Here is a 12153-nt window from a genome sequence, read left to right as displayed (position 1 = left end):
TTTGGATGATTTCTCCATGAGAAATTATAGGTGTTTCCATAAGGTTCACCAATGTAATTCACCTCTGCTAGTGCAGGGTTCTCAGGATCATATGCTTCTTCTTCAGAAGATGCCTCTTTAGTACTGTTGGATGCATTTTGCCATCCATTCAGACTTTGAGAAATCATGTTGAGTTGCTGAGTCAACATTTTGTTCTGAGTCAATATTGCATTCAGAGCATCAATTTCAAGAGCTCTCTTCCTCTGAGGTGTCCTATTATTCACGGAATTCCTCTCAGAAGTGTACATGAATTGGTTATTTGCAACCATGTCAATGAATTCTTGAGCTTCTGCAGGCGTTTTCTTTAGGTGAATGGATCCACCTGCAGAATGGTCCAGTGACATCTTAGAGAACTCAGATAGACCATAATAGAATATATCCAGAATGGTCCACTCTGAAAGCATGTCAGAAGGACACCTTTTGGTCATCTGCTTGTATCTTTCTCAAGCTTCATAGAGGGATTCACCATCTTTCTGTTTGAAGGTCTGAACATCCACTCTAAGCTTGCTCAGCTTTTGAGGAGGAAAGAACTTAGCCAAGAAGGCCATGACCAGCTTGTCCCAAGTGTCCAGGCTATCTTTAGGTTGTGAGTCCAACCTTGTTCTAGCTCTGTCTCTTATAGCAAAAGGGAAAAGCATGAGCCTGTAGACTTCAGGATTTACTCCATTAGTCTTAACAGTCTAACAGATCTGTAAGAACTCAGTTAAAAACTGATAGGAATCTTCTGATGGAAGTCTATGGAACTTGCAGTTCTGTTGCATTAGAGCAACTAGTTAAGGTTTCAGCTCAAAATTGTTTGCTCCAATGGCAGTGATTTAGATGCTTCTTCCATCAAACTTAGAAGTAGGTATAGTATAGTCACCAAGCATCTTCCTTGCATTATTGTTGTTGGGTTCGGCTGCCATATCCTTTTCTTGTTCGAAAATTTCAGTAAGGTTGTGATGAGCGGATAATTTGTACGCTTTTTGGCATTGCTTTTAGTATGTTTTTGGTATGATATAGTTAGTTTTTAGTATATTTTTATTAGTTTTTAGTTAAAATTCACTTTTCTGGACTTTACTATGAGTTTGTGTGTTTTTCTGTGATTTCAGGTATTTTCTGGCTGAAATTGAGGGACCTGAGCAAAAATCTGATTCAGAGACTAAAAAGGACTGCAGATGCTGTTGGATTCTGACCTCCCTGTACTCGAAGTAGATTTTCTGGAGCTACAGAAGCCCAATTGGCGCGCTCTCAACGGCATTGGAAAGTAGACATCATGGGCTTTCTAGCAATATATGATAGTTCATACTTTGCCCAAGATTTGATGGCCCAAACCGGCGTTCAAAGTCACCCTCAGAAATCCCAGCGTTAAACGCTGGAACTGGCACCCAAATGGGAGTTAAACGCCCAAACTGGCACTAAAGCTGGCGTTTAACTCCAAGAAGAGTCTCTACACGAAAATGCTTCATTGCTCAGCCCAAGCACACACCAAGTGGGCCCGGAAGTGGATTTTTATGTCATTTACTCATTTTTGTACACCCTAGGCTACTAGTTTTCTATAAGTATGACCTTTTACTATTGTATTTTCATCTTTGGACAGCTAGTTCTTAGATCAGATCTTGGTTCTTCTGGTTCCCTCCCTGGGGCCGAAACCAATGATCACACTATCACTTATGTATTTTCAACGGTGGAGTTTCTACACACCATAGATTAAGGTGTGGAGCTCTGCTGTACCTCGAGTATTAATGCAATTACTATTGTTCTTCCATTCAATTCCGCTTGTTCTTGTTCTAAGATATCACTTGTTCTTCAACTTGATGAATGTGATGATCCGTGACACTCATCATCATTCTCACCTATGAACATGTGACTGACAGCCACCTCTGTTCTACCTTCGATTGGGTGAATATCTCTTGGATTCTTTAATCGGAATCTTCGTGGTATAGGCTGGAACTGATGGCGGCATTCAAGAGAATCCGGAAGGTCTAACCTTGTCTGTGGTATTCTGAGTAGGATTCAATGATTGAATGACTGTGACGTGCTTCAAACTCCTAGCAAGCGGGGCGTTAGTGACAGACGCAAAAGAATCGATGGATTCTATTCCGGCCTGACCGAGAACCGACAGCTGAATTCCGCGTGCTGTGACAGAGCATATGCAATCGCTTTCACTGAGAGGATGGGAGGTAGCCATTGACAACGGTGAAACCCTACACAAGCTTGCCATGGAAAGGAGTAGGAAGGATTGGATGAAGACTATAGGAAAGCAGAGAGACGGAAGGGAAGGCATCTTCATGCGCTTATCTGAAGTTCCTACCAATGAATTACATAAGTACCTCTATCTTTATCTTATTGTTATTTTCGTTCATCATCATATCATTTGAGTTTGCCTGACTAAGATTTACAAGATGACCATAGCTTGCTTCATACTAACAATCTCCGTGGGATCGACCCTTACTCGCGTAAGGTTTATTACTTGGACGACCCAGTGCACTTGCTGGTTAGTTGTGCGAAGTTGTGTAATGCCATGGTACTGAGCTACCAAGTTTTTGGGGTTCATGACCGGGGATTATGAGAGTTGTGAAAAGTATTGTTCACAATTTCGCGCACCAAGTTTTTGGCGCCGTTGCCGGGGATTGTTCAGTTTGGACAACTGACGGTTCATCTTGTTGCTTAGATTAGGTATTTTTTTTCGAAATTCTTGAAGAGGAATTCTAGAGTTTCATGATGATTTGTTGAAGTCTGGCTGGCTGAGAAGCCATGTCTAATCTCATTGGACCGAGGTTTCAACTTATCATCACAAGAGCTTGTTGATCTTTATCAAACTTGCTCTTGGAGCAGTGATCTGCTAAGGCTTGGCTGGCCTTTGGCCATGTCTAGTGTTTTGGACCGAAACTTTCTTTGAAAGCTTGGCTGGCTGTGAAGCCATGTCTAATTCCTGGACCGGAGTCTTAGACTAGCATTGCACTGATTCCTGGAATTCTCATTGAGAATTTTGATATCCTTTTTCCACTTAATTTTCGAAAAACACAAAAAAAAAATCAAAAAAATCATAAAATCCAAAAATTTCTTGTTTGAGTCCAGTGTCTCTTCTTAAGTTTGGTGTCAGCTGCATGCATTCATTCATGTGTCTTAAGGATCTTCAAGTAATTCTTGATGATTTCTTACTCTGATCTTTGAATTCTCTTGACTTGAGTGTTTTGTGTGTCTCATATGCATTTTCATTAGTGTCAGTAGTATACAAACTGCTAAGTTTGGTGTCTTGCATGCATTGTTATTTGATTCTTGTTGCATTTTGATTTTTCCTTATTATTAAAAATCCAAAAATATTTTTAATTTGTGTCTTCTCAAGTCAATAATACAGAGAATTGAAGATTCAGAACATACAGCAAAGGAATTATACAGAAAAAGCTGGGCGTTCAAAACGCCCAGTGAAGAAGGACAGACTGGCGTTTAAACGCCAGCCAGGGTACCTGGTTGCGCGTTTAACGCCCAAAAAGGTATAGGTTTGGGCGTTAAACGCCAGAATGTGCACCATTCTGGGCGTTTAACGCCAGGAAGGCACAAGGGGGAAGATTCTGTTTTTCAATGCAATTTTTTTTCAGTTTTCAAAGTTTTTCAAAATCAAATCTTTTTCAAATCATATCTTTCAATCAAATCTCTTTCAAATTTAATTTCTTTCTTTTTTCAAAGATACTTGCTACCAATTAATGATTTGATTCAACATTTCAAGTATGTTGCCTTTTCTGTTGAGGAAGGTTTAATGTTTGAATCATATCTTTTCTTGTTAGCCAAGTTTTTAATTTTCAAAATCAAATCTTTTTAAAATGTTTTTCAAATCATATCTTCTCAATCACATCCTTTTAAAACCAATCATATTTTCTTAACCACATCTTTTTCAAAATAGTCTTCAATCAAATCTTTTTGATTTCTAATTTCAAAATCTTTTTCAAAAATCACTTTATTTCTTTCCCACTTTCATTTTCGAAAATTAAGTAATGTTTTTCAAAAATGTTTTCAAAATTTTTACTTAATTTTCGAAAATCACTTCCCTTCTTCTCACATCCTTCTATTCATGGACTAACACTATTCCTTAATGCAAAATTCGAACTCCATCTCCTCTGACAAAGTTCGAATTTTATACTTCTGTCTTCTACTCTTCTTTTCCTCTGACACTTCAAGGAATCTCTATACTGTGACATAGAGGATTCCACATTTCTTGTTCTCTTCTCTCTCATATGAGCAGGAGCAAAGACAAAGGCATTCTTGTTGAGGCTGATCCTGAACCTGAAAGGACCTTGAAGAGAAAGCTCAGAGAAGCCAAAGCACAACTCTCTTTAGAGGACCTGACCGAATTCTCCAAAGAAGAAGAACACATGGCAGCCGAAAACAACAATGCCAACAATGCAAGGAAGGTGCTGGGTGACTTTACTGCACCTACTCCCGATTTCTATGGGAGAAGCATCTCTATCCCTGCCATTGGAGCAAACAACTTTGAGCTCAAGCCTCAATTAGTTTCTCTAATGCAACAGAATTGCAAGTTCCATGGACTTCCACTGGAAGATCCTCATCAGTTTTTAGCTGAGTTCTTGCAAATCTGTGACACTGTCAAGACTAATGGGGTTGACCCTGAGGTCTACAGACTTATGCTATTCCCTTTTGCTGTAAGAGACAGAGCTAGAACATGGTTGGATTCTCAACCTAAAGAAAGCCTGGACTCTTGGGAAAAGCTAGTCAATGCCTTCTTGGCAAAGTTCTTCCCACCTCAAAAATTGAGTAAGCTTAGAGTGGAAGTCCAAACCTTCAGACAGAAGGAAGGAGAATCCCTCTATGAAGCTTGGGAAAGATACAAACAATTAATCAGAAAGTGTCCTTCTGATATGCTTTCTGAATGGAGCATCATAGGTATTTTCTATGATGGTCTCTCTGAACTATCCAAGATGTCTCTGGATAGCTCTGCAGGAGGATCTCTTCATCTGAAGAAGACGCCTACTGAAGCTCAAGAACTGATTGAAATGGTTGCAAATAACCAATTCATGTACACTTCTGAAAGAAATCCTGTGAACAATGGGACTAGTCAGAAGAAAGGGGTTCTTGAGATTGACACTCTGAATGCCATATTGGCTCAGAACAAAATATTGACTCAACAAGTCAATATGATTTCTCAAAGTCTGTCTGGAATGCAAAATGCACCAAGCAGTACTAAGGAGGCTTCATCTGAGGAAGAAGCTTATGATCCTGAGAACCCTTCAATAGAAGAGGTGAATTACATGGGAGAACCCTATGGAAACACATACAATCCTTCATGGAGGAATCATCCAAATCTTTCATGGAAGGACCAACAGAGACCTCAACAAGGTTTCAATAACAATAATGGTGGAAGAAACAGGTTTAGCAATAGCAAACCTTTTCCATCATCTTCTCAGCAACAGATAGAGAGTTCTAAGCAGAATACCTCTGACTTAGCAACCATGGTCTCTGATCTGATCAAAACCACTCAAAGTTTCATGACTGAAACAAGGTCCTCCATTAGAAATTTGGAAGGACAAGTGGGTCAGCTGAGCAAGAAAATTACTGAGCTCCCTCCTAGTACTCTTCCAAGCAATACAGAAGAAAATCCAAAAGGAGAGTGCCAGGTCATCAACATGGCCGAATTTTGGGAGAAAGAAGAAGCAGTGAACGCCATTGAGGAAGGCCTCACTGGGCGTCCACTGACCTCCAATGAGTTCCCCAATGAGGAACCATGGGAATCTGAGGCTCAACTTGAGACCATAGAGATTCCATTGGACTTACTTCTGCCATTCATGAGCTCTGATGAGTATTCTTCCTCTGAAGAGGATGAGTATGTCATTGAGGAGCAAGTTGCCAATTACCTTGGAGCAATCATGAAGCTAAATGACAAGTTATTTGGAAATGAGACTTGGGAGGATGAACCCCCTTTGCTCACCAAAGAACTGGATGACTTGTCTAGGCAGAAACTGCCTCAAAAGAGACAGGATCCTGGGAAGTTTTCAATACCTTGTACCATAGGCACCATGACCTTCAAGAAGGCCTTGTGTGACTTAGGGTCAAGTGTAAACCTCATGCCTCTCTCTGTAATGGAGAAGTTAGGGATCTCTGAGGTGCAAGCTGCAAAAATGTCACTAGAGATGGCAGACAATTCAAGAAAACAAGCCCATGGACTTGTAGAGGATGTTCTGGTTAAGGTTGAAGACCATTACATCCCTACTGATTTCATAGTCCTAGAGACTGGGAAGTGCATGGATGAATCCATCATCCTTGGCAGACCCTTCCTAGCCACTGCAAAGGCTGTGATTGATGTTGATAGAGGAGAGTTGATCATTCAAGTGAATGAAGAATCCCTTATGTTTAAGGCTCAAGGATATCCCTCTATCATCATGGAGAGGAAGCATGAAGAGCTTCTCTCAAAACAGAGCCAAACAGAGCCCCCACAGTCAAACTCTAAGTTTGGTGTTGGGAGGCCACAACCAAACTCTAAGTTTGGTGTTGAACCCCCACATTCAAACTCTAAGTTTGGTGTTGGGAGGTTCCAACATGGCTCTGAATATCTGTGAGGCTTGGTGCGCGAAATTGTGAACAATACTTTTTCACAACTCTCATAATCCCCGGTCATGAACCCCAAAAACTTGGTAGTTCAGTACCATGGCATTACACAACTTCGCACAACTAACCAGCAAGTGCACTGGGTCGTCCAAGTAATAAACCTTACGCGAGTAAGGGTCGATCCCACGGAGATTGTTAGTATTGAAGCAAGCTATGGTCATCTTGTAAATCTTAGTCAGGAAAACTCAAATAGTAATGGTGATGAACGAAAATAACAAAAAGGTAAAGATAGAGATACCTATGTAATTCATTGGTAGGAACTTCAGATAAGCGCATGAAGATGCCTTCCCTTCCGTCTCTCTGCTTTCCTACTGTCTTCATCCAATCCTTCTTATTCCTTTCCATGGCAAGCTTGTGTAGGGTTTCACCGTTGTCAATGGCTACCTCCCATCCTCTCAGTGAAAGCGATTGCATATGCTCTGTCACAGCATAGCGGAATTCAGCTGTCGGTTCTCGGTCAGGCCGGAATAGAATCCATCGATTCTTTTGCGTCTGTCACTAACGCCCCGCCTGCTAGGAGTTTGAAGCACGTCACAGTCATTCAGTCATTGAATCCTACTCAGAATACCACAGACAAGGTTAGACCTTCCGGATTCTCTTGAATGCCGCCATCAGTTCTTGCCTATACCACGAAGACTCTGATCTCACGGAATGGTTGGCTCGTTTGTCAGACGAGAACTCGGTTCAGGCGATCAACCATGCATCGTGCAATCAGGAATCCAAGAGACATTCACCCAATCGAAGGTAGAACAGAGGTGGTTGTCAGTCACATGTTCATAGGTGAGAATGATGATGAGTGTCACGGATCATCACATTCATCAAGTTGAAGAACAAGTGATATCTTAGAACAAGAACAAGCGGAATTGAATGGAAGAACAATAGTAATTGCATTAATACTCGAGGTACAGCAGAGCTCCACACCTTAATCTATGGTGTGTAGAAACTCCACCGTTGAAAATACATAAGAACAAGGTCTAGGCATGGCCAAATGGCCAGCCTCCCAATGAGGGTTCAATCATAAAAATGTATGATCAAAAAGCTCTAGTGATCGAAAGACTCCCTATACAATAGTAAAAGGTCCTATTTATAGAAAACTAGTATCCTAAGGTTTACAGAAATGAGTAAATGACATAAAAATCCACTTCCGGGCCCACTTGGTGTGTGCTTGGGCTGAGCAATGAAGAAGGTTCGTGCAGAGACTCTTCTTGGAGTTAAACGCCAGCTTTAGTGCCAGTTTGGGCGTTTAACTCCCATTTTGGTGCCAGTTCCGGCGTTTAACGCTGGAATTTCTGAAGGTGAATTTGAACGCCGGTTTGGGCCATCAAATCTTGGGCAAAGTATGGACTATCATATATTTCTGGAAAGCCCAGGATGTCTACTTTCCAACGCTGTTAAGAGCGCGCCAATTGGGCTTCTGTAGCTCCAGAAAATCCACTTCGAGTGCAGGGAGGTCAGAATCCAACAGCATCTACAGTCCTTTTTAGTCTCTAAATCAGATTTTTGCTCAGGTCCCTCAATTTCAGCCAGAAAATACCTGAAATCACAGAAAAACACACAAACTCATAGTAAAGTCTAGAAAAGTGAATTTTAACTAAAAACTAATAAAAATATACTAAAAACTAACTATATCATACCAAAAACATACTAAAAACAATGCCAAAAAGCATACAAATTATCCGCTCATCACAACACCAAACTTAAATTGTTGCTTGTCCTCAAGCAACTGAAAATCAAATAAGATAAAAAGAAGAGAATATGCAATGAATTCCAAAAACATCTATGAAGATCAGTATTAATTAGATGAGCGGGGCTTTTAGCTTTTTGCCTCTGAATAGTTTTGGCATCTCACTCTATCCTTTGAAATTCAGAATGGTTGGCTTCTTTAGGAACTCAGAATCCAGATAGTGTTATTGATTCTCCTAGTAAAGTATGATGATTCTTGAACATAGCTACTTATTGAGTCTTGGCTGTGGCCCAAAGCACTCTGTCTTCCAGTATTACCACCGGATACATACATGCCACAGACACATAATTGGGTGAACCTTTTCAGATTGTGACTCAGCTTTGCTAAAGTCCCCAACTAGAGGTGTCCAGGGTTCTTAAGCACACTCTTATTTCCTTGGATCACAACTTTATTTTTCTTTTCTTCCTCTTTTTTTTCTCGTTTTTTTTTCGATTTTTTTTTGAATAGTAATGCTTTTTCTTGCTTCAAGAATCATTTTAATGATTTTTCAGATCCTCAGTAACATGTCTCCTTTTTCATCATTCTTTCAAGAGCCAACATTCATGAACCACAAATTCAAAAGACATATGCACTGTTTAAGCATACATTCAGAGAACAAAAGTATTGCCACCACATCACAATAATTAAACTGTTATAAAATTCAAAATTCATGCAATTCTTTCTTTTATCAATTAAGCACATTTTTATTTAAGAAAGGTGATGGATTCATAGGACATTCATAACTTTAAGGCATAGACACTAAGACACTAATGATCACAAGACACAAACATGGATAAACATAGGCATAAAAGTCGAAAAACAGAAGAACAAAGAACAAGGAAATCAAAGAACGGGTCCACCTTAGTGATGGCGGCTCTTTCTTCCTCTTGAAGATCCTATGGAGTGCTTGAGCTCCTCAATGTCTCTTCCTTGTCTTTGTTGCTCCTCCCTCATGATTCTTTGATCTTCTCTAATCTCATGAAGGATGATGGAGTGTTCTTGATGCTCCACCCTTAGTTGTCCCATGTTGGAACTTAATCCGGATATTCACCCTTCTTGAGTGAAAAAGGGACCTCGGGGATCACCTTCTTCAAGGCCACAACTTCATAGAAGTGGTCTTGATGCACCCTTGAGATGAATCTCTCCATCTCCCATGACTCGGAGGTGAAAGCTTTTGCCTTCCCTTTCCTCTTTCTAGAGGTTTCTCCGGCCTTGGATGCCATAAATGGTTATGGAAAAACAAAAAGCAATGCTTTTACCACACCAAACTTAAAATGTTTGCTCGTCCTCGAGCAAAAGAAGAAAGAAGAGAGTAGAAGAAGAAGAAATGAGGAGAAAGGGAATGGCTTTGTATTCGGCCAAAGGGGAGAGAAATGGTGTTTAAGGTGTGTGAAAATGAAGGAGTGAAGGAGGGTTTATATAGGAGGGGGGAGAGGGATGTTCGGCCATTTGAGGGTGGGTTTGGGTGGGAAATTGGTTTGAATTTGAATGGTGGGGTAGGTGGGGTTTTATGAAGGATGGATGTGAGTGGTGAAGAGAAAGATGAGATTTGATAGGTGAGGGGTTTTTGGGGAAGAGGTGTTGAGGTGATTGGTGAGTGGGTGAAGAAGAGAGAGAGAGTTGTAGGGTAGGTGGGGATCCTGTGGGGTCCACAGATCCTGAGGTGTCAAGGAAAAGTCATCCCTGCACCAAATGGCAAACAAAATCACGTTTTGTGCCTTTTCTGGCGTTAAACGCCGGGCTGGTGCCCATTTCTGGTGTTTAACGCCAGCTTCTTGCCCATTTCAGGCGTTTAACGCCAGTCTGGTGCCCCTTTCTGGCGTTAAACGCCCAGAATGGTGCCAGACTGGGCGTTAAACGCCCAACAGCTAACCTCACTGGCGTTTAAACGCCAGTGGGTGCGTCCTCCAGGGTGTGCTGTTTTTCTTCCTGTTTTTCATTCTGTTTTTGCTTTTTTCATGGATTTTGTGACTTCTTATGATCATCAACCTACAAAAAAAAATAAAATAACAAAGGAAAATAGTTAATTATAAAACATTGGGTTGCCTCCCAATAAGCGCTTCTTTATTGTCATTAGCTTGACAGAGGACTTTCATGGAGCCTCAGAAATGCTCAGAGCTATGATGGAACCTCCCAACACCAAACTTAGAGTTTGAATGTGGGGGTTCAACACCAAACTTAGAGTTTGGTTGTGGCCTCCCAACACCAAACTTAGAGTTTGACTGTGGGGGCTCTGTTTGGCTCTGTTTTGAGAGATGCTCTTCATGCTTCCTCTCCATGATGACAGAGGGATATCCTTGGGCCTTAAACACCAAGGATTCTTCATTCACTTGAATGATCAACTCTCCTCTATCAACATCAATCACAGCCTTTGCTGTGGCTAGGAAGGGTCTGCCAAGGATGATGGATTCATCCATGCACTTCCCAGTCTCTAGGACTATGAAATCAGTAGGGATGTAATGGTCTTCAACTTTAACCAGAACATCCTCTATAAGTCCATGGGCTTGTTTTCTTGAATTGTCTGCCATCTCTAGTGAGATTTTTGCAGCTTGCACCTCAGAGATCTCTAACTTCTCCATTACAGAGAGGGGCATGAGGTTTACACTTGACCCTAAGTCACACAAGGCCTTCTTGAAGGTCATGATGCCTATGGTACAAGGTATAGAAAACTTCCCAGGGTCTTGTCTCTTTTGAGGCAGTTTTTGCCTAGACAAGTTATCCAGTTCTTTGGTGAGCAAAGGGGGTTCATCCTCCCAAGTCTCATTTCCAAATAACTTGTCATTCAGCTTCATGATTGCTCCAAAGTATTTAGCAACTTGCTCTTCAGTGACATACTCATCCTCTTCAGAGGGAGAATACTCATCAGAGCTCATGAATGGTAGAAGTAAGTCTAGTGGAATCTCTATGGTCTCATTTTGAGCCTCAGATTCCCATGGTTCCTCATTGGGGAACTCATTGGAGGCCAGTGGACGCCCAGTGAGGCCTTCCTCAGTGGCGTTCACTGCCTCTTCTTCCTCCCAAAATTCGGCCATGTTGATGGCCTTGCACTCTCCTTTTGGATTTTCTTCTGTATTGCTTGGAAGAGTACTAGGAGGGAGTTCAGTAATTTTCTTGCTCAGCTGACCCACTTGTCCTTCCAAATTTCTGATGGAGGACCTTGTTTCAGTCATGAAACTTTGAGTGGTTTTGATTAGATCAGAGACCATTGTTGCTAAGTCAGAGGTATTCTGCTTAGCGCTCTCTGTCTGTTGCTGAGAAGATGATGGAAAAGGCTTGCTATTGCTAAGCCTGTTTCTTCCACCATTATTGTTATTGAAACCTTGTTGAGGTCTCTGTTGATCCTTCCATGAAAGATTTGGATGATTCCTCCATGAAGGATTGTAGGTGTTTCCATAGGGTTCTCCCATGTAATTCACCTCTTCCATTGAAGGATTCTCAGGATCATAAGCTTCTTCCTCAGATGAAGCTTCCTTAGTACTGCTTGGTGCATTTTGCATTCCAGACAGACTTTGAGAAATCATATTGACTTGTTGGGTCAATATTTTATTCTGAGCCAATATGGCATTCAGAGTGTCAATCTCAAGAACTCCTTTCTTCTGACTAGTCCCATTGTTCACATGATTTCTTTCAGAAGTGTACATGAATTGGTTATTTGCAACCATTTCAATCAGTTCTTGAGCTTCAGTAGGCGTCTTCTTCAGATGAAGAGATCCTCCTGCAGAGCTATCCAGAGTCATCTTGGATAGTTCAGAGAGACCATCATAGAAAATACCTATGATGCTCCATTCAGA

General features: G+C 41.1%; 2 non-coding genes across 2 annotated transcripts; one reads left to right on the top strand and one right to left on the bottom strand.

Annotated features, from left to right (window-relative positions):
• The first annotated feature begins 437 nt into the window (after positions 1-437).
• LOC112762988 (small nucleolar RNA R71) lies at positions 438-545 on the top strand. The gene has a single exon (XR_003182798.1). It is a non-coding gene; the product is annotated as a small nucleolar RNA R71 (small nucleolar RNA).
• Positions 546-4793: 4248 nt separating this feature from the next.
• Positions 4794-4901, bottom strand: LOC112766556 (small nucleolar RNA R71). The gene has a single exon (XR_003184430.1). It is a non-coding gene; the product is annotated as a small nucleolar RNA R71 (small nucleolar RNA).
• Between the last annotated feature and the right edge of the window lie 7252 nt (positions 4902-12153).

This window comes from Arachis hypogaea, chromosome 2 (genome assembly GCF_003086295.3).
Source record: "Arachis hypogaea cultivar Tifrunner chromosome 2, arahy.Tifrunner.gnm2.J5K5, whole genome shotgun sequence".
In the NCBI taxonomy this organism is placed as follows: domain Eukaryota; kingdom Viridiplantae; phylum Streptophyta; class Magnoliopsida; order Fabales; family Fabaceae; genus Arachis; species Arachis hypogaea.
This window is presented reverse-complemented; position numbering and strand designations above follow the sequence as displayed.